Consider the following 18,619-nt stretch of genomic DNA (forward strand, 5'->3'; position numbering starts at 1 on the left):
AGTTTGATCATTTCAGTATAGCTTCCCCTACTCTAAGCAAATTCAGACCTCAGGCCTATTCCTATGTTCTTCATTTCCAACCACACTGAAAAGTCTACAGGACTCCATCAAGTAAATTCAGATCACAAATATAAGCTTCTGTACTACATTATGATTAGTAAGTTATTTCACTTTAAAACAAAACAGGAACAACAAAATACTAAACGAGACTATAAAGGAAATGCCACCACCTGTGACAGAATAATCCTATGAGTATAGTATGTCCTTTTATTTTGGATATCACTTTTCGTTTTCTCCCCTCAGCTCTGCAGTGACTTAAGAAAGCTGGAGAGGGGTGCCTGGGTGGCTCAGTCATTAAGCGTCTGCCTTTGGCCCAGGTCATGATCCCAGCGTCCTGGGATCGAGCCCCGCATCGGGCTCCCTGCTCCACAGGAAGCCTGCTTCTCCCTCTCCCACTCCCCCTGCCTGTGTTCCCTCTCTCGCTGTGTCTCTGTGTCAAATAAATAAAATCTTAAAAAAAAAAAAAAAAGAAAGGAAAGAAAGCTGGAGAAATATAGGCTAAAGCAAAACTGACGTTAACGATCTCACTGGGATTTCATTTTCCACCAAGTCAATGATTTTTTCAATCACAATAGCAGAAGAAAATATTTCCCAGGCATTCAAACATGCGGTCATTAAGGGCACGGCCAGTTAACAATGATTATGACTACTGAAGTTTTTCAATTTCTTCCAAAAAAGAAAAGTAAAGTGAGGAATATTTAGAATCCTTTGCCTAACATGGAAGCTATTGCATGTCACCACTTGCCAGAGGTATGGAAATGGAGCAAAGAAAGCCAAGAATTTTAAAAGCTTCTCTCATTAAATTACAGTTTCCCCAAATCTACAAAAATCCCTTCTCCCCACACTGAGGAAATCTAGGTACTGCAAATTCCTGGCAAGGGAACCAGGAGTAATCTTCAAATATTTAAAAAATTACTTGCAATCAACCTGTCATTTCTGAGTTACTTAAATATTACTTGCTCTATTTGAACTCCACAAAACTGAAAATAAGACTGAGATATAATAAAGTTGTTCAACATTTTCATTCATGACTGTAGGACAAATCCTTTTTCCTGGTCTTAGGAAGCTGGGCAATGAGAAAAACAACTCTTGTCTAAATAAATGTGTAAAATCTTTTGGCTTTTCAGACTACATTCAAATTTCTAGGAATTCGATGTTTGAATCTTATGGAATAGCTCATTATTTCCATTAACCAGAAGAAAGAAAATCTACATTATTGTGTGGACTTAAGGAACTATATGACATTGCTATTCCCACCCACCTCTTTATAGGCCCCATGAATAACTAAAGTTAACAGATTTTATGCGTCCTATGAGAGCAAACAAAAAGGGGAGAAGAGTTGTAACACTTTAAACTCTTCCTACAAAACTCTGTGTAGAGAAAATAGCGCTAGGTGAAAAAGTGTGGACTATCAGGCGTGCTCAACAGAAACGTCATAATCCTGGTATAGTTTACCGACAGACTTCTTGAAGATTTCAGGACCCAAACTAAAGGGATTTCAATTAGCACTAGACCAACGACAAAGATCAAAGTGAAGAAGTAAGCTTAACATCAGTTAGCCAGATGAAAAGAACAGCAAAATTCCACATCATCAAGACTAGAAAACGGGCGGGTTTGACTTTTCAATTTACTTTAGGTCAGGAAAAAAAAAAAAAACCCTTCTGAAAAAACGTTACCAAAGGTTAACTAAAATAAGTCACAATCGCAAGAGATTTGAAGTCCATATTACCCAAATTCAAGCAAAAATTCACAACTCAGAGGGAAGGAGAAAAAAAAAAATCCACCCTGTTAACTAGCTGCCTCAACAGAAGAAAATAAAATTTTGGTTAGACCACATTGTGATAAGATTTTGTTTCTGAATGCCTGAACGCTCAGTGAGCCAGACGTACAGATTCATGTATAAACAACACGTGACCAGTCCTGTACCCTACAATTTTTATAAGGCTAAGTGATACCGAAGATAAACATTACATACAAACATGCCCTCTTAAAGTTAATTTTACATTCTGGATTTTCTGTTTTCACTTGAAGGGACCAGAGTGGTAGCGGACAATTCCAGGGATCTGTAGCCCATGAAGTGTGTATTCCTCTCCCTTTGAGGTCGCTGTAAAACAAGACCTTAGAGATCGCTAAACTTGGTGGGGAGGAGGGGAGGACGTTAACTCAGAATAACTGCTCCAAATCAAACCAAGGGATATTCTTATAACTTCACGGTTTGTCAATTCATGGGGAGAGGGAGGTGATCGAGTTCAAATAAGTTAACGATTTCACAGTCTAAAGTAAACACGTACACAATTTTGTTTCAAAGGGTAGCTTCTGCTTTTTTAAAATCGTTAGATCACAATAGGATCTCTATTCATCTACACATCTCCTGCTTACTTCAGATGTACCGGGAAAGAAAAAAAAAAAAATGCAAGGAAGGGCTTGCCCTTCTCCGGCCCACCACCTCGCGAACCCGTCGCGAGGCGTTAAGGAAAACGGCTTTATTTTAGCAACGGCGGGCGCCAGCAGGCCGGAAACCGCCCAGCGAGCGGCGCACCCCGCCGCCCCTGCCCCACACACCGGCCCGGCGCCGGGCTGCGAAGGGGCCGCCGCAGGGTGCGGAGGGCGGCGTCGGCCGCCCTCGCCCCTCCCCCGCCCGTGGAGGAAGCGTCTCGGGTTTGAAAGATGCCGCCGCCGCCGCCCCCCCGCGCCCTCCCAGCCCGCGGAGCCACAAAGGGCCGAGCCCCCTCCCACTGCTGCCCTCTTTTCCCTATTTCTCCACAGGTCCTCGCGGGCTCCCCCCGCCTGCCCCTCCCTCTCGCCTGGCGCTGGCGACGCCTGCTCACCGTGTCCCCAGGTCCCGAGGATTGGGATCCGGGGCGGCCGGCGGCCCCCGGAAACACTGGGCCCCTCGGGCGCGGCGGCGGGGGCGTGGCTCTCCCGCCGAGGCCAGGGCCGGGGTCTCGCCTCCGCCTCCCCCCGAGGAAGCCTGGCGCCGCAGCCTCGTCTTCCTTCCGGCTTCCCCTCGCGCCCTCCCTCGGTCGGTCCGTCCTGCGCGGAAAGCAGCGTCCTCTGCGGGCGCCGCCGCACGTTCCTCAGGGCCCGACCACCGCCAGACTCCTCCCCCGGGAGCCGCGCCGCCGGGCCGCGAGACGCCCGGCTCGCCGCTCCCGCCCCGCCCCTGCGGCGCGCGCTCGCCCCCTTTGCGGGCCCCTTCCGCGGCCCAGGAACGCGCGGGCAGCGGACCGTGGGCCAGCCTTCGCCAGGTTTCAATTCCCGCCGCTCGCGCCCGCCTAGCGGCACAAGCGGCAATTTTGCAGTTTCCCGGGTTCTTGAGACCCCCCCCTCCTTCTCCCGCCCTTACCCTAGCTTCCCCCGCCCTTTTCCTTTGCTGGATCCCACCGGAAAGCCAAAACAATTGGGTCCGCGCAAGCGCGAAAAAGGAAGCGGAAAAAGGAGGAAGGGAGGGGGCGGCGCGAGGTGACGGGGAGGCGCTTTTGGAGGGGTTTCCCGGAGAAGGTCAGCAGATAGCCCGCGGAGGGCGCGTGCGCGGCGAGGTGGTCGCCACCCCGAGACGAGCGGGACTGGGGCGCTGGAGGGTTCAGGCTTAGCCTGGCGAAGGGAGAGCCTTTAGAAATTCAATGCTAGGAAACCCAGACACCAAAGCACCAAATCTTATGCCGTAGGCTGTTTTCTTCCCCCTTGAAATACAGAAATGTTCGGGCTGGGTAAGGAATTGGGAATGAGGAGGGCTAGACAACATCAGACCATGGGAAGAAGGGGAGATGATGGGTGGCTGAGTGGGCTTTGTCTCCTCAGTCCCTGCTCTCCAAAACGCGCCTTCCACTCTCAGAACATGTTCGGCTTTCCCAATCTTATCTGAAAAGGCTTCTGTCCCGGTATTTCAAGGCCAAGGAAAACCTCAAAGCATCTGAAAGGGCCCGCATTTCGGGAGAGGGAACAGTTGTCAGGGTGCGGAGGGGAGCCGCTGTATATGAATCCCTCAGATAGGTTTGTACTGCATTGCGGCGGCTACCTGCTCCCCCCTCCCCACCCCCAGCAAGTTCCAAAGGAGTGCTTTCAGCTTCACAGGCTAAGCCTTTGTAGCAGCAGATGGCTGTGGCCCACGCTGGTTTGGTTAACTTGGTACAGCTTGCTAGCAAGCAGAAAGTTGTAGATTTGCTCTCTCATTTGATAGAAGTTATTCATGGATGCAAAATTGTCAGGAATGCCCACACAGACTTCACCTACCTTTGTAATTTACACTCTCGGCACAAACCCAATCTGGAATATGTACATGACTAATTTATAAACTAAAAGCCTTTACGTTACCAAAGAGCCTCTTCCTGTAGGCTAGGTTAGATCAACTGAATGCACGCCAAGATGTGTGTATTTGGGAATTTTACAGTACAGTTTAGAAAATAGATTCATTCAGCAAATCTTTATTGAGTGCCAGGTATGCTATCATTCTGCTTAGTCTGGTTAAATGCTTAAGTGTTTTGATATTAAACAACAAAGAAACCATATAAAAGATTCAGTCATTTAACACACTTGAGCACCTACTCTTTGCCAGATTGGACCCTGGAGATGCAAAGTCTGAACAAGAAGGCACAAACCACAAATGATACCTTTGGTAAGAGTTTGTGTTGTGGCGCCTGCAAGGTGCAGTGGGTTAACTGACCGACTCTTTTTGGGCTCAGGTCATGATCTCAGGGTTGTGAGATGGACGTGCTGAGCTTGGAGTCAGCTTGAGATTCTCTCTCCCTCTCCCTCTGCCCCTCCTGCCTGTGCTCGCTCTCTCTCTCTAAAATAAATAAAATCTTTAAAAAAGAAAAAAAGAGTTTGTGTTTCATACTGTAGACAAAAGAGAGCCATTTATGATTTTTAAGGAGAAGAATATCTTGATATTAGAAAAATAATTCTAGGTGGAATTCATGGTGGATAATCAGGTGAAGTGAGTAAACTAGGTGGAATTCATGGTGGATAACCAGGTGGAGTAAACTAATTAGGAAGCTGTTAAAATAGCCCAGATAGGAGAGAGTGTCCAAACTAATTTAGTGGCTGTGAGAATAGTGAAGCAGAGATGGATTTGAAACTAGCTAGATGGGGCCCCTGGGTGGCCCAGTCAGTTAAGCATCTGCCTTCGGCTCAGGTCATGATCTCCCGGTCCTGGGATGGAGCCCCACATCCAGTTCCCTGCTCAGCTCCCTGCTCAGCAGGGAGTCTGCCTCTTTCTCTCCCTCTGCCCCTACCCACCCCCCCATGTGCACTCTCTCTCTCTCACTCAAATAAGTAAAATCTTTAAAAAGAAAGAAAGGAAAGAAAAAGAAAAACTAGCTAGATAAAATAAACAAGACTTGGTTACTAAGAGGATAAGGAAAAATAAGTGAGGCTGAGTTTTCTAGTTGAAGTGATCTACATTAATATCAGGAACTATAGGAAGAGTAGCTAATTGTGAGTAGGAAAAAGAACTAAAAAGGTACCATTTTAATAGCTGTACAGTTAGGAATGCATTTGACTGCAAGTAAAAAAAAATTCCTATTGCAATGACTTAAGTAAGGGTCTATTTGGTCACTAAGTCTGTAGGTAGTCAGTTACCCTGGTTTCAACAGCAGAGCCACAATTTCTGTGATTCTTTTGACATTTCTCGTGGTTGCAGGATGGCCACAGCAGTTTTAGCCTTCATATCTTTATTGAAGGCAGGAAGATGGGGAAAGGAGGGGCCTCAGCCATCTACGCTTATTTTTATTTTTTCAAAAAGTAGAAGCCTTCTCAAGACAGTACCTCATACCCCCAACTCAGCAGACTTCCATATGCATCTCAATTTCTAGAACTATAATTTGGCCAAATGCAGCTGTGAAAACAAGTTTTTCCAAGCTTTAATACAAAGTTATAAGGCAGAAAAGCATTGGGAATGGATGCTGGGTCAGAAAAATAGCAGTCTGTTAGTTCATTAATACTTAAAACATAAGTTTTGGGCGCCTGGGTGGCTCAGATGGTTAAGCGTCTGCCTTTGGCTCAGGTCATGATCCCAGGGTCCTGGGATCGAGTCCCGCATTGGGCTCCCTGCTCCTTGGGAGCCTGCTTCTCCCTCTGCCTCTCTCTCTCTCTCTCTGTCTCTCATGAATAAATAAATAAAATCTTTAAAAAAAAATACTTAAAACATAAGTTTTAACATTTAAAACACTGAGAGCTGGGGCCCCTGGCTGGCTAAGTTGGTAGAGCATGTGACTCTTGATCTCAGGGTCATGAGTTCAAGCCCCATATTGGGTATGGAGCCTACTTAATAAATAAATAAAATTATTTTATTTTATTTTTTAAGATTTTATTTATTTGACAGTGAGAGAGGGAACACAAGCAGGGGGAGTGGGAGAGGGAGAAGCAGGATTCCCGCCGAGCAAGGAGCCCGATGCGGGGCTTGATCCCAGGACCCTGGGATCATGACCTGAGCCGAAGGCAGACGCTTAATGACTGAGCCACCCAGGCGCCCCAAAATAAAATTATTTAAAAAAAAACAAACAAACACTGAGAGCTAGCAGGTTGGATTGAGGCTTCTAGAGTTTCTAAGAAGTCCATTCTTTTTGTTGTTTTAACTAGAAAAAGAACAGGTTGAACATTTTATCTTTAAATATTTCTACTTGTTTGCCATTTTTCCCTAAAGGTTGCCATCCCTTTAAAAGTCTCAGAGGGGATTTGAGCAAGAAGAAGGGGCAGGGGCACCTGGGTGGCTCAGTCTGTTAAGAGTCTAACTCTTGATTTCCGCTTAGGTCATGATCTAAGGGTCGTGAGAAGAGCCCCACAGCAGGCCTCCACCACCACTCTCTCACACTAAAATAAATAAATCTTAAAAAGGCGGGGGAGGGCTTGCTACAGTCAGAGGAGGCTGACCCTTTGTTTAGCTTTCTGTCTATAGCTGCTATCATAGAACAGTTGTAATGTGCTTGACATTATTAGCATCAACACCACCTTCATTTTTTCTTACAGATCCTGCCCCTCAGCTTGGAAGCTGAGCAATCACAACTAGTTAACACTGTCTAGTTTAGGGAGATCATAAATCAGTATTTTCTAGCAATTCCATTAACTTTTCTGGAATGTACAGCAGCTCCCACATGATCTATATCCAAAACTAGGCATATGACATTATTTCAAGCTCTCCTTTTTAGTTAACAAGGCATTTTCTTTTAATTAAATGCCAAAAGCCATGAAACAGTATCTTCCTAAGACTGCATTTGAAACATTGTCATGATGTTTCATGAAAAGAAAACAAAAGAAAACAAAACAAGTAATTCTTGGAAAAAGTAAAGATGCAACTACAAATTTTCTAAACGTGAGTCTTTTCTATGCTTAACCATTTCTGAATGTTATAATTATTTAAGATGGTAGGGGCGCCTGGGTGGCTCAGTCGTTAGGCGTCTGCCTTCGGCTTGGGTCATGATCCCAGGGTCCTGGGATAGAGCCCCACATAGGGCTCCCTGCTCAGCGGGAAGCCTGCTTCTCCCTCTCCCACTCCCCCTGCTTGTGTTCCCTCTCTCGCTGTGTCTCTGTCAAATAAATAAATAAAATCTTTAAAAAAAAAAATTTAAGATGGTAAAATAATCTAAAACATTATTGTTAATTTTAACATTGTAACCTATTTTAAAATCTTGGATTTGGGGGAGGAAGTTCCCAGGGCCATCTCTGAAGGGGACAGTGCATTCTAGAGCTAATATGCAATATATCCTCTCCATCTTGCTTCCCTGTAATAATACAGAGAAAATCTAGTTAAAATGGACATCATTATTATGGGGTAGCACAAGGGAGCTCTCTGTGGTAAAAGAACAATTCTATATCTTGATTGTGGTATAATCACAAATCGATATATATGATAACATTTAATAGGACTATATATAACACCTATTTAAGTGCACACAAAGGTGATAAAATCTGAGTAAGGTCTGTAGTCTAGTTAATTTCATTGTGCCAGTGTCAATCTCCTTCTTTTGATAATGTACATAGTTATATAAAATGTTACCAGTGGGGGAAGCTAGGTGATTAGCACACAAGGAACTCTCTGTATTATTTCTACAATTTCTTCTGAGTCTATAATTATTTCAAGATAAAAAGTTTTTAGGGGCACCTGGGTGGCTCAGATGGTTAAGCGTCTGCCTTTGGCTCAGGTCATGATCCCGGGGTCCTGGGATCAAGTCCCATATCGGGCTCCCTGCTAGGCAGGGAGCCTGCTTCTCCCTCTGCCTCTCTCTCTCTCTCTCTGACTCTCATGAATAAATAAAAAAAAAAGTTTTTAAAAGTGGACACCATTCATTCAACAAAGATTTATTTTAGTGCCCTGGGGTATAGAGATAAAAGACTCATAGAGGAAGAGGAATGTTGGGCGAAAAGACCCAAGCAAACCAACAGTGGGATAAATTCTGTGAAAGCAATATGCTTTCAATATGTGAAAGCAATGTGTATTATAAGAGTCCATCAGAAGAACAAGCAGGTCAAAAAAGGCTTCTCAGAAAAAATGGAGCACGGCAGATGGAAAAAGAAAGGATCAAGCAGAGGAACACAGCATGGGTCAAGGCATAGAGGCTTAAATGAGCTCTGATAGGTTTCACTATTATATATTTTCATTTCACATAGCACTTTTTATCTCATAGCCCTTATGATGATTGTAACTAACTTTTTTTTTTTAAGATTTTGTTCATTCACTTGACAGAGAGAGAGAGAGTGTGTGTGTGTGAGCACAAGCAGGGAGAACTGCACGCAGGGGAGAGGGAGAAGCAGACTCCCCACTGAGCAAGGAGCCAGACTCAGGTGCTCTATCCCAGGACCCTGGGATCATGACCTGAGCCAAAGGCAGATGCTTAACCAACTGAGCCACCCAGGTGCCCCGTAACTAAATGTTTTTATAATGTGAGCTCCATGAAGGCAGAAAGTACTTTTATATCTTGTTCACTCTCCAGTGCCTTACACAGTTCTTGTCTAGGCATGCATAACTTTTGTTAAATGAATGAGGTCATTGGCCATCACCAAAACATGGAGTAAGTGTGGGGGAATGACAGGATATCTAGAGAGAAAAGCAACAGATAGCTACAGATCATGAAGGGTCTTATATGTTACATTTGGACTCTATCCTAAAGGTAATGGAAAACTATCAGCAGAGGATGATTTCTTTTGTGTTATAGAAAGATAATATAAAGATAATATAAAGTATAGACAATGCAAAATGTAGCAATGTTCCAAAAAGTCAAAATGTAACCTGAATAGTTTGTTTATTACCAGAGGAAAGCAAGCAAGGCTGTTAATAATTGCAAGCCCACTCCAGGAATTATATGTCTACCAGCCTCTGAGTGTCCAAGGACTTTGTTTTGCACCAATAAGAATAATAATAACAACAGCTAACACTTGCTGGGTGAGTACTTTATACATATTAACTCATTTAGTCCTTACAAGAACTCTATGAGTTTGCTATTGTCTCCACTTTACAGTTGAAGTGACGGAGGCACAGAGAGGTTAATTAACTCACTCTAGATCATACTACTACGAAGTTAGCAGAGTTAGGATTAAAATCTAGGCTGTCTGGGGGCGCCTGGATGGCTCAGTAGGTTAAGCATCTGAATTCAGCTCAGGTAATGATCTCAGGGTCCTGGGATGGAGCCCCGTGTGGAGCCCCATGTAGGGCTCCCTGCTCAGGAGGGAGTCTGCTTCTCCCTTGCCCTCTGTTCCTCCCCCCTTGTGCTCTCTCTCTCTGTCTCAAATAAATAAATAAAATATTTTTTAAAAATTAAAAAAAAATCTAGGCTGTCTGGCTCCAGAGTCTATGATCTTTACCCTGATTTTTGGCCTTCTTTCCTCCTAGCCAATTGCATCCTTGTATCACTTCAATTATTAGGAACTACCACATTATCTCAGCAACGTGGTTTAAAAAATATGAACAGGAAGGAAGAAGAGGTGATCTTTCTTTTCCCTTCTCTTGGGTTATCAGATGAAAATATTTCCCACAATGCTCAGCAAAGTTCCTCTCACATCTTCTTGGCAGGAAAATTAGATTACTGTAATTGGTTTCCAGTCATTGGTTGGATTAGAAGGGGAAAAGTCCCACTTTCTCTGAACACATTGCTTTTCTTTATCTGGACAAAATCAGGGTTCACTTAGCTAGGAAAAATTGTTTGAGCCCACTGGTAAGACCAACAACAATGCCTGCCACAAATAAAATCAACCCATGAGACCAAAGTAGTCAATGAGAGTATCCTTCAGGAAGAGCACTGAACTGGATTCTATCTTTAATCTGCCATTTAGTAGCTATATCATCTTGGCAAGTTATTTAACCTCTCTGAACCTATTTCTTCACATAAAACTTGGGCATACTATACCTTAATATTGTACAAGGATTCAAGACAACATAAATAAAGTGCCTAGCACACTATCATTTAATAAGTTACAGTTGTTAAAATTATGTTATTTTCCACATGTTAAATATAAAATTACCATATGATCTGCCAATTGCACTCCTAGGCATATACCCAAAAGAACTGAAAGCAGAGACTCAAGCAAATATTTGTACACCCATGTACAGAAAAGCATTATTCACAATAGCCAAAAGGTAGAAACAAATGTCCATCAATGGATGAATAAATAAAATGTCAGTTACATTGGAATATCATTCATACATATAACATTGGAATATTATTGCAATAGAATAGAATATTATTCAGCTTTAAAAAAAAAAGGAAACTCTGACACATGCTGCAATATGGAATAACCTAGAAGACATCATGCTCAGTGAAATAAGCTAGACACAAAAGGGCAAACATTATATAATCCCACTTACATGAGGTATATAGAGCAAATTCTCAGAAACAGAAAAGTAGAATGATGGTTGTCAGGGGCTGGTGGGAGGAAAGAATGAGGTTCTTATTTAATGGATAGAGAGTTTCTGTTTGGGATGATAAAAAGTTCTGGATATGGATAGTGGTGGTGGTTGCACCACACTGTGAATGTACTTAATGCCACAGGATTGTATGCTTAAAAAGGTTAAAATAACAAATTTCATGTTATGCATTTTTACTCCAAAAAAAGTTAAAAAGAAAACACTGAAAAGAGGCCTGGCTTTGTCACTTACTAGATCCGTGATCTGAGGCAAATTACCTAACTTACTCAAGCCTCAGTTTCGTCATATACAGAATGGGAAAAATAATAATAGTATCTATTTCCTGGGTCTACTGTGTGGTTAAAACAAGATAACTTGGGGCACCTGGGTGGCTCCATCATTGGGCCTCTACCTTCGGCTCAGGTCATGATCCCAGGGTCCTGGGATCGAGCCCCGCATCGGGCTCCCTGCTCAGCGGGAAGCCTGCTTCTCCCTCTCCCACTCCCCCTGCTTGTGTTCCCTCTCTAGCTGTGTCTCTCTCTGTCAAATAAATAAATAAAATCTAAAAAAAAACAAAAACCAAAAAAAGCAACAACAAATAAACCAAGATAACTTGATAAAGTACTACTATGTCTTGTCTGATTCTTCCTAGCTTAAAAGGGAAATACTCTAATCCTAAAACTCATGGGAGTCCTTAGTACTTTATTTAGCAAAATTGTTACTATCACTGTGGCAGAGACAAAATGTACATTTTTAATTTGGCTGGATCATATGGTAGGAGTATGTTTAATTTTATAAGAAACTGCCACAGTGTCCTCCAAAGCAGCTGTACCATTTTGCATTCCCACCAGTAATGAACAAGAGTTCCTGTTGTTCCACATTCTCTCCGGCCTTTGGTGTTGTCAGTGTTCAGGCTTTTGACCATTCCAATAGGTGTATAGTGGTATCTCATTGTCGTAATTTGCAATTCCCTAATGACATAATGATGTAAAGCATATTTTCACATTTATTTTCCATCTGTATATCTTCTTTGGTGGGGTACTTGTGAAACTCTGTAGCCTATTTTTTAATTGGGAAGTTTGTTTTCTTGGTGTTAAGAGTTCTTGATATTTGTATATTTGATATTGTATATTTGATAACAGTCCTTTATCAGATAAAACTTTTGCAAATATTTTCTCCCAGTCTGGTTGTCTTTTCATTCACTTGATAGTGTCTTTCACAGAGTTTTTCATTTTAATGAAGTCCAGCTTATTAATTCCTTCTTACATGGGTTGTGTCACCGGTGTTATATCTAAAAAGTCATCATCGTACCTTTTTGTGCTATCTTCTAGGAGTTTTATAGTTTTTGCATTTTACATTTAAGTCTATGGTCTATTTTAAGTTAATGTTCGTGAAACCTGTAAGGTCTGTGTCTCGATTCATTTTTTTGCATGTAGATATCAAGTTGTTCCAGGATCATTTGTTGAAAAGACTATCTTTGCTCCATTGTATTGTCTTTGCTCCTTTGTCAAAGATTAGTTAACTATATCTGGGTATATTTGTGGGTTCTCTATTCTGTTCCATTGGTCTTTTCATCTATTTGTTTGCCAATGCCACAGTGTCCTAATTACTGTAGCTTTATAAACAAATCTTGGAGTAAGGTAATATCAGTTCTCTAACTTTGTTGTCTTCCTTCAATATTGGGCTGACTATTCTGGGTCTTTTTCCCTTTCCATATGAATTTAAGGATCAGTTTGTAGATATCCATGAAATAACTTGTCGGGATTTTGACTAGATCTATAGATCAAGTTTGAGAGAATTGACATCTTGACAATATTGAGTCTTCCAATCCATAAACATAGAACATCTTTCCATTAATTTAGTTCTTTGATATCTTTCATTAGAGTTTTGTAGTTTTGTGCATATTTTGTCAGATTTATACATTTAAGTATTTCATTTTGGGGAACTGCCCATATACATGGTAATGTATTTTTAATTTCAAAGTGAACTTTTTCATTGCTGGCAAATGTGAAAGTGATTGGCTCTTGTATAACAACCTTGTATTCTGCAAGCTTGCTATTATCAATTATTAGTTTCAGGAGTTTCCACATCCATTCTTTCATATTTTCTACATGGAAGATCATGTCATCTACAAAGATAGTTATGTTTGTTCCTTCCAATTTAGTATATTTTAAATTTCCTTTTCTTATTTTATTGCTTAGCTAGGACTTCCAGCATGACATTGAAAAGTGGTGATGAGGGACACCTGGGTGGCTCAGTTAAGTGGGTGACTCTTGATTTTGGCTTAGGTCATGATCTCAGGGTCTTTAGATCAAGCCCCATGTCAGGCTCAGTGGGGCGTCTGCTTGAGATTCTCTCTCTGCCCCTCCCCACCCTGTCTGCATGCAAGCACTCTCTCTCTCTCTCTCTCAAATAAATAATAAATCTTAAAAAAACAAGTAAAGAAAAGTGGTAGTGAGAGGGGATATCCTTGCCTTAAAACAGGTATTAGCAGGAAAGCTTCAAGTTTCTCACCATTATGTATAATGTGCCATGTAAGCTTGAACAGACTGTGGATCCTGCTGTTGCTGAATAAAGTAGTCTATAGTTATCCATTTTATTCAGGTGATTGATGGTGTTGTTGAGTTTATCTGTGTCCTTACTGATTTTCTGTCTGCTGGATTTGTCCATTTCTGATAGAGGGGTATTGAAGTCTCCAATTATAATAGTGGATTCATCTATTTCTCCTTGCAATTCTATTAGTTTTTGCCTCACACAGTTTGATATTTTGCTGTTACACATATACACGTTAAGGATGGTTTGTCTTTTATCATCATGTAATGCCCCTCTGTATCCCTCATCATTTTTCTTGCTCTAAAGTCTGCTCTCTCTGAAATAAATATGGCTATGCCCACTTGCTTTTGATTGGCGTTAGCATGGTACATCTTTTCTCAATCCATTTACTCTTAATATCTATGTGTCTTTATATTTAGAGTCAGTTTCTTGTAAACAACACATAGTTGAGTCTTATTTTTTTGGTCCACTATACCAAACTTGCATCTTTTAATTGAGATCACTGACAAAGTGATTACTGACATAGTTGAATACCTACTATATACATTACTGTTTTCTACTTCTTTTTTTTTAAGATTTCATTTATTTATTTGTCGGAGAGAGAGAGAGACAGAAAAAGAGCACAAGCAGGGTGAGTGGCAGGCAGAGGGAGCGCTGGGCAAGGAGACCAGTGTGGGACTTGATCCCAGGACTCTGGGATCATGGCCTGAGCCGAAGGCAGACAATTAACCAACTGAGCTACCCAGGTGTCCACTGTTTTCTACTTCTTGCCCTTGTTCTTTGTTCCTATTTTTGTCTTCCACTCTTTTCTGCTGGTTTTCAGGTCATGATTGCCAGGGTCCTCAGATCGAGCCCGGCATCGGGCTCCCTGCTCAGCAGGGAGACTGCTTCTCTCTCTCTCCCTCTGCCTCTCCCCCAGCTTGTGCATACACACTCTCTCTCTCTCTCTCACTCATTCTCTGAGAAACCCAGGCACCCCCACAAATTACTTTTTTAAAAAGTTTTATTTATTCATTTGACAGAGAAAGCACAATTAGAGGGAGCAGCAGAGGGAGAAGAAGAAGCAGGGAGGACCCTGGGATCATGACCTTAGGCAGATGCTCAACCAACTGAACCACCCAGGCGCCCCAAGTATACACAAATTAAAAAAAAAAAGTCAATAGTATTCCTATACACCACCAACACAGTTAAAAAATGTAATTTAAGTGAAATAAATAACTTTCAGTAATAAGAAAAACTATAGCTGTAAAAGATATTTATAGGGGCACCTAGGTGGCTCAGTAGTTAAATGTCTGCCTTCGGCTCAGGTCATGAGGGTCCTGGGATCGAGCCCCACATCGGGCTCCCTGCTCAGCAGAAAGCCTGCTTCTCCCTCTCCCACTCCCACTGCTTGTGTTCCCTTTCTCGCTGTGTCTCTTTCTGTCAAATAAATAAATAAATAATCTTAAAAAAAGATATTTATAAAGGAAATTATAAATTAGAACCTTGTATTTAAGATTTATCCATGGAGACAGATGTGATTCTCGTTCATTCATTTAACTCCTATGCAGTACCCCATAATCTATCTATATAATAATTTACTTATCTATTCTCTTGTTTCATGGACATTTAGGTGATTTTCAATTTTTTTATATTACAAGCAAAGCTACTGCAGGAAACAATTTTAATAGATGGCTCCTTCTGTTTATATGCAGGATTTTTTTCTAGAATATTTCTAGAAGTAGAATTGCTGGTTTATGGAGTATGATACATTTCCAACTTTTTGATATTGTCAACTTGCTCTCCAAAGTGACTTTACCAATTTACACTGTCACCAGCTGTGTGTACATATTCCTACCACTCCACTTCTTCCCCCTTAACCCTTGGTGTTGCCAGACTTGTTACATTTTTTTCCCCCAGTCTGAAAGTTATGTGTCATCTCATTGCAAATGTAGGCTCCCTAGGAATTATAACTTTGTTTTTCTTCCCTGCTGTTTCCTTAGAGCTACAGTTGTGCTGGTCCTTTTGTAGATACTCAAATATTTGTGGAGGAAACAAGTGAATGAAGGTTCACTGGTAAGGTTGAGCATCCTTGCTGTGTTTATAACTGATATGTTAAAGAGGAGGTCTCAAGGCATGGAAAGCAAGACTATTATTATTACACCTGTGTTTAAAATTTCAATCTAAAATCCAGTGTGTCAACCGAGGGGGAGAGTATAAATCACTTTAATGAGAGACAGAGACTATCAGACCGTCAAGGGACCACCCAAGCAACAGAAAAGGCACTGGGCCTGGGAATCCAAAGACCTTAACCCAATCTCCTTCCAATTTAGGATAGCAACTTCATATGTATGGGCAGATTACTTAACCTTCCTGAATCTCAGGTGTCATCATCTTAAAATAGAGAAGATGATAATAATACCCATTTGGAATCCTAAGCAGAGAACACAGAGTTCACTAATTGGACCTTAACACAAAAATAGCAACCGTCACCTAACTTCAGACATTCCACCCCACACAAAATGCCACAGATGGCACAAAAACATTCTTATATCAGAGGTCAAGTTGGTATCTATGGACCAGATAGTACCACTATGGGCCAAGTAGTCCAAAACCACAGTTTCATCCTTGACATCTTCCAGCACTGCCCCAAACCCAAAGTTTCCAGTTAGCTGGCATTTCTGGGACACTCATTCCAGTTCTGCTCCCTAATGATCTACCTACCAACCCTCTCAATTATGTGACTTGCAAGTCCTGCTTGGCTAAATACAACCCAACACATCCCTCAACCTGTTTACTGAATAGTTGCTGAACTTTGCTTTCTCCCAAGGTCACTCCTATTCTGAGCTGCCCTCATAAGGGGGTTCTTCTTTCTCCCACTCTGCATGTACTCTAGGGCTGAGACATGGCCACCAGCTTGTGGAAAATCCAAGTTTTCTGGGGACCGAATATTATAAAATTTGGGGAGCTCTCTTTAAGAAAAATATTATAAAATTATAAATATAAACATCTTCTGATACTTCTCTCTTTCACTTTGTGGGTCACTACCACATTCATTGAGGACACAGGAACCTCTAAATGACTATGATATGAAGGAGGGGGTGAATCATCCAAAACTCCAGCTTCCCTGATCTTTTTCTTCTTCAGTGTCAATGATTTTTACCCCCACAGCATTTCAGCAAACCACTGCTTGGCCACCCTATGGACCTTATTATAATTTGCAACTGCTCCAACTCTAAAATCCTAAATTTAAAATTTCCATTCTCTGACCTCAACCCCCCTCCCTCTAGCTCTTTCACTCTCAGGTGAAAGATCCCCATTAATTTTTTTCTCCATTTGTTCAACTCCTCTCCAACATCACTTCCTTTTTCTTCTTGACTGTATATTAGCCACTAAGTAGGGCCCACCCTAGGGTGAAAATTTAAGGAAGCACTCATGTTCAGGGTCATGCAAGTGCAGGGTATATATTATGTGCCATGATACATTACTTTAATTTCTCACCATTACACTGAACTTTCTTGAACCCTTGCCCTTCTTTCCACAAGCCTTGCAAAACAAGTCCTTGATCCATCCAATTGTTCAATGTCTCTCCCAAGCAACTGAATATGCCTGAGCAAGTGACAGACCTGCACATGACGGACAATACAAATTACTAATCCTCATTCTAGATGAGCCCTAAACTCTACCAGCAATCCTTTTGCACATCTGTAGATGAATGCTTTTTCTCTTTCCTGCAGCACTATGGTAGACATTGTTAGTTGTCAACTCAAATAATACCCAATTTTCTTCCTTAGTCACAGCATCTCAATTTATTTCAGTAGCAATATGCCCAGCTAAAAGATAACTACGTTTCAGCCATAAGAAGCCAAAGTGGTATAATCTGAAGTTGGGTAGGTCTTCTAGTAAAGCTCCTTAAAAGCAAAACTGATGACAGAGAGAAGCGTCTGTGTAACCTTGTGCTCTTTATTACCCTTTGCCCTCTCAACTCCCTGCTTTCTGCCTGGAACAGGCATCTTGAAACTCGTGGCAATTTGAAGGTGGAAACCATTGCTAAGGATGGCAGACCAGAAAGAGAGGAGATTGGGTTCTTTGGGAGAGCAAGGAGCTTCCAGACCAGTGCTGGATGGGTGGCATACCTCCAGACTTCTCCATGTGAAAGAAAAACTTTTATCCAGTGTCAGGCACCACTATTTCGGCTCAAACACAATTTTTACCTGGTAACACAAATAATCGTCCCCAATTTTCAGTGCTCCCTGCAAGTCTTATTCCTGCCCTCCACTGAAAAAATCAAGATCATTCGATGCTAAAGCACTGAAATCCCTGCCTTGAGGACCTCCGTTCCCTCTTATCCCAGTAACTTCTGTCCAGGCAGAGCACTGCAGCCACGTTTAGCTAACCTTCCCTTGTGCTTCCTCGGAACATCTTCCTAACATCCCTTCTCTCTCCACTATAGGTAGGTAACATCTCCCCGTCTGTCCATTCTGGCCATAAAGCTACCGAAATCTCTATCTTAAAAAAAAAAAAAAAAAAAAAAAAAAAAATTCACAATCCTCCTTCCCACCCCACGACTCCCGTTAACTACTCTCCCAGAAGTCTTCCCTTTCTCCCACGTGCAAAAGAAAAGCGGAGTCCGTGCGCGCCAGCTTCTCCCTCAAACTGCCGACCTACCCGCTCACAGACGACTGCCCAGGCCCCCTGGCCCTCACTCTCCCCAAATGGCGCCCTGACTGCCAGAGCCTCTGCACCGCTGCTTTTTACTCGCCTCAGCGGGAAGCAGGCTGGAGCGCCCGTCCTTTGTGAATCGCCTCCTCTCAGGCCTGCACCGTCCAGGCTGGCCTCCTCCTTCCTCTCTCCTTGTCCTCAGTCAGCTCCTCTTCCTAAGTGTCAGAGGCGTTAGGCCCGAGGAACGAAGGACACCAGGAGCTCAGAGGAGGGAACACAGGCTGTCCTAACTGAACACACTCAAATGAAAGGTACACTATGGGAGAGCGGGGGGGGGGGGGCGCAGGGACTGACCCGTCTTCTGGAAGCACCGACACCTGGGCGTCCACGCACTGGAGCTACATGGTGTGGAAAACTACTCTCGAGCTTCTCCAGGTGCCCCGGGACAGAGCAGCCCGGCTGCGGGCCTCGTCCAGAGCGCATGCGCGGGCCATCTGCGGGAGGGCGGTGCCTGCGCAACAGGCAGCACGT

General features: G+C 42.6%; 1 protein-coding gene across 4 annotated transcripts in view; it reads right to left on the minus strand.

Annotated features, from left to right (window-relative positions):
* KBTBD2 (kelch repeat and BTB domain containing 2) overlaps window positions 1-18,619 on the minus strand; it is a 49,723-nt gene that overhangs the window by 17,915 nt on the left and 13,189 nt on the right. The window contains exon 1 of one of the 4 annotated variants that reach the window (XM_035723175.1): window positions 18,443-18,566. The exons of 1 other annotated variant lie outside the window; for it this stretch is intronic. The gene's annotated coding sequence lies outside the window, so the exon portion shown is untranslated. Of the gene's footprint in view, window positions 1-2,888; window positions 3,339-3,406; window positions 3,478-18,442; window positions 18,567-18,619 lie in introns of those variants that run through there. 2 more of the 4 variants (XM_035723174.1, XM_035723172.1) reach the window with 2 other exon arrangements.

Source organism: Zalophus californianus, chromosome 12 (assembly GCF_009762305.2).
Source record: "Zalophus californianus isolate mZalCal1 chromosome 12, mZalCal1.pri.v2, whole genome shotgun sequence".
Taxonomy (NCBI): domain Eukaryota; kingdom Metazoa; phylum Chordata; class Mammalia; order Carnivora; family Otariidae; genus Zalophus; species Zalophus californianus.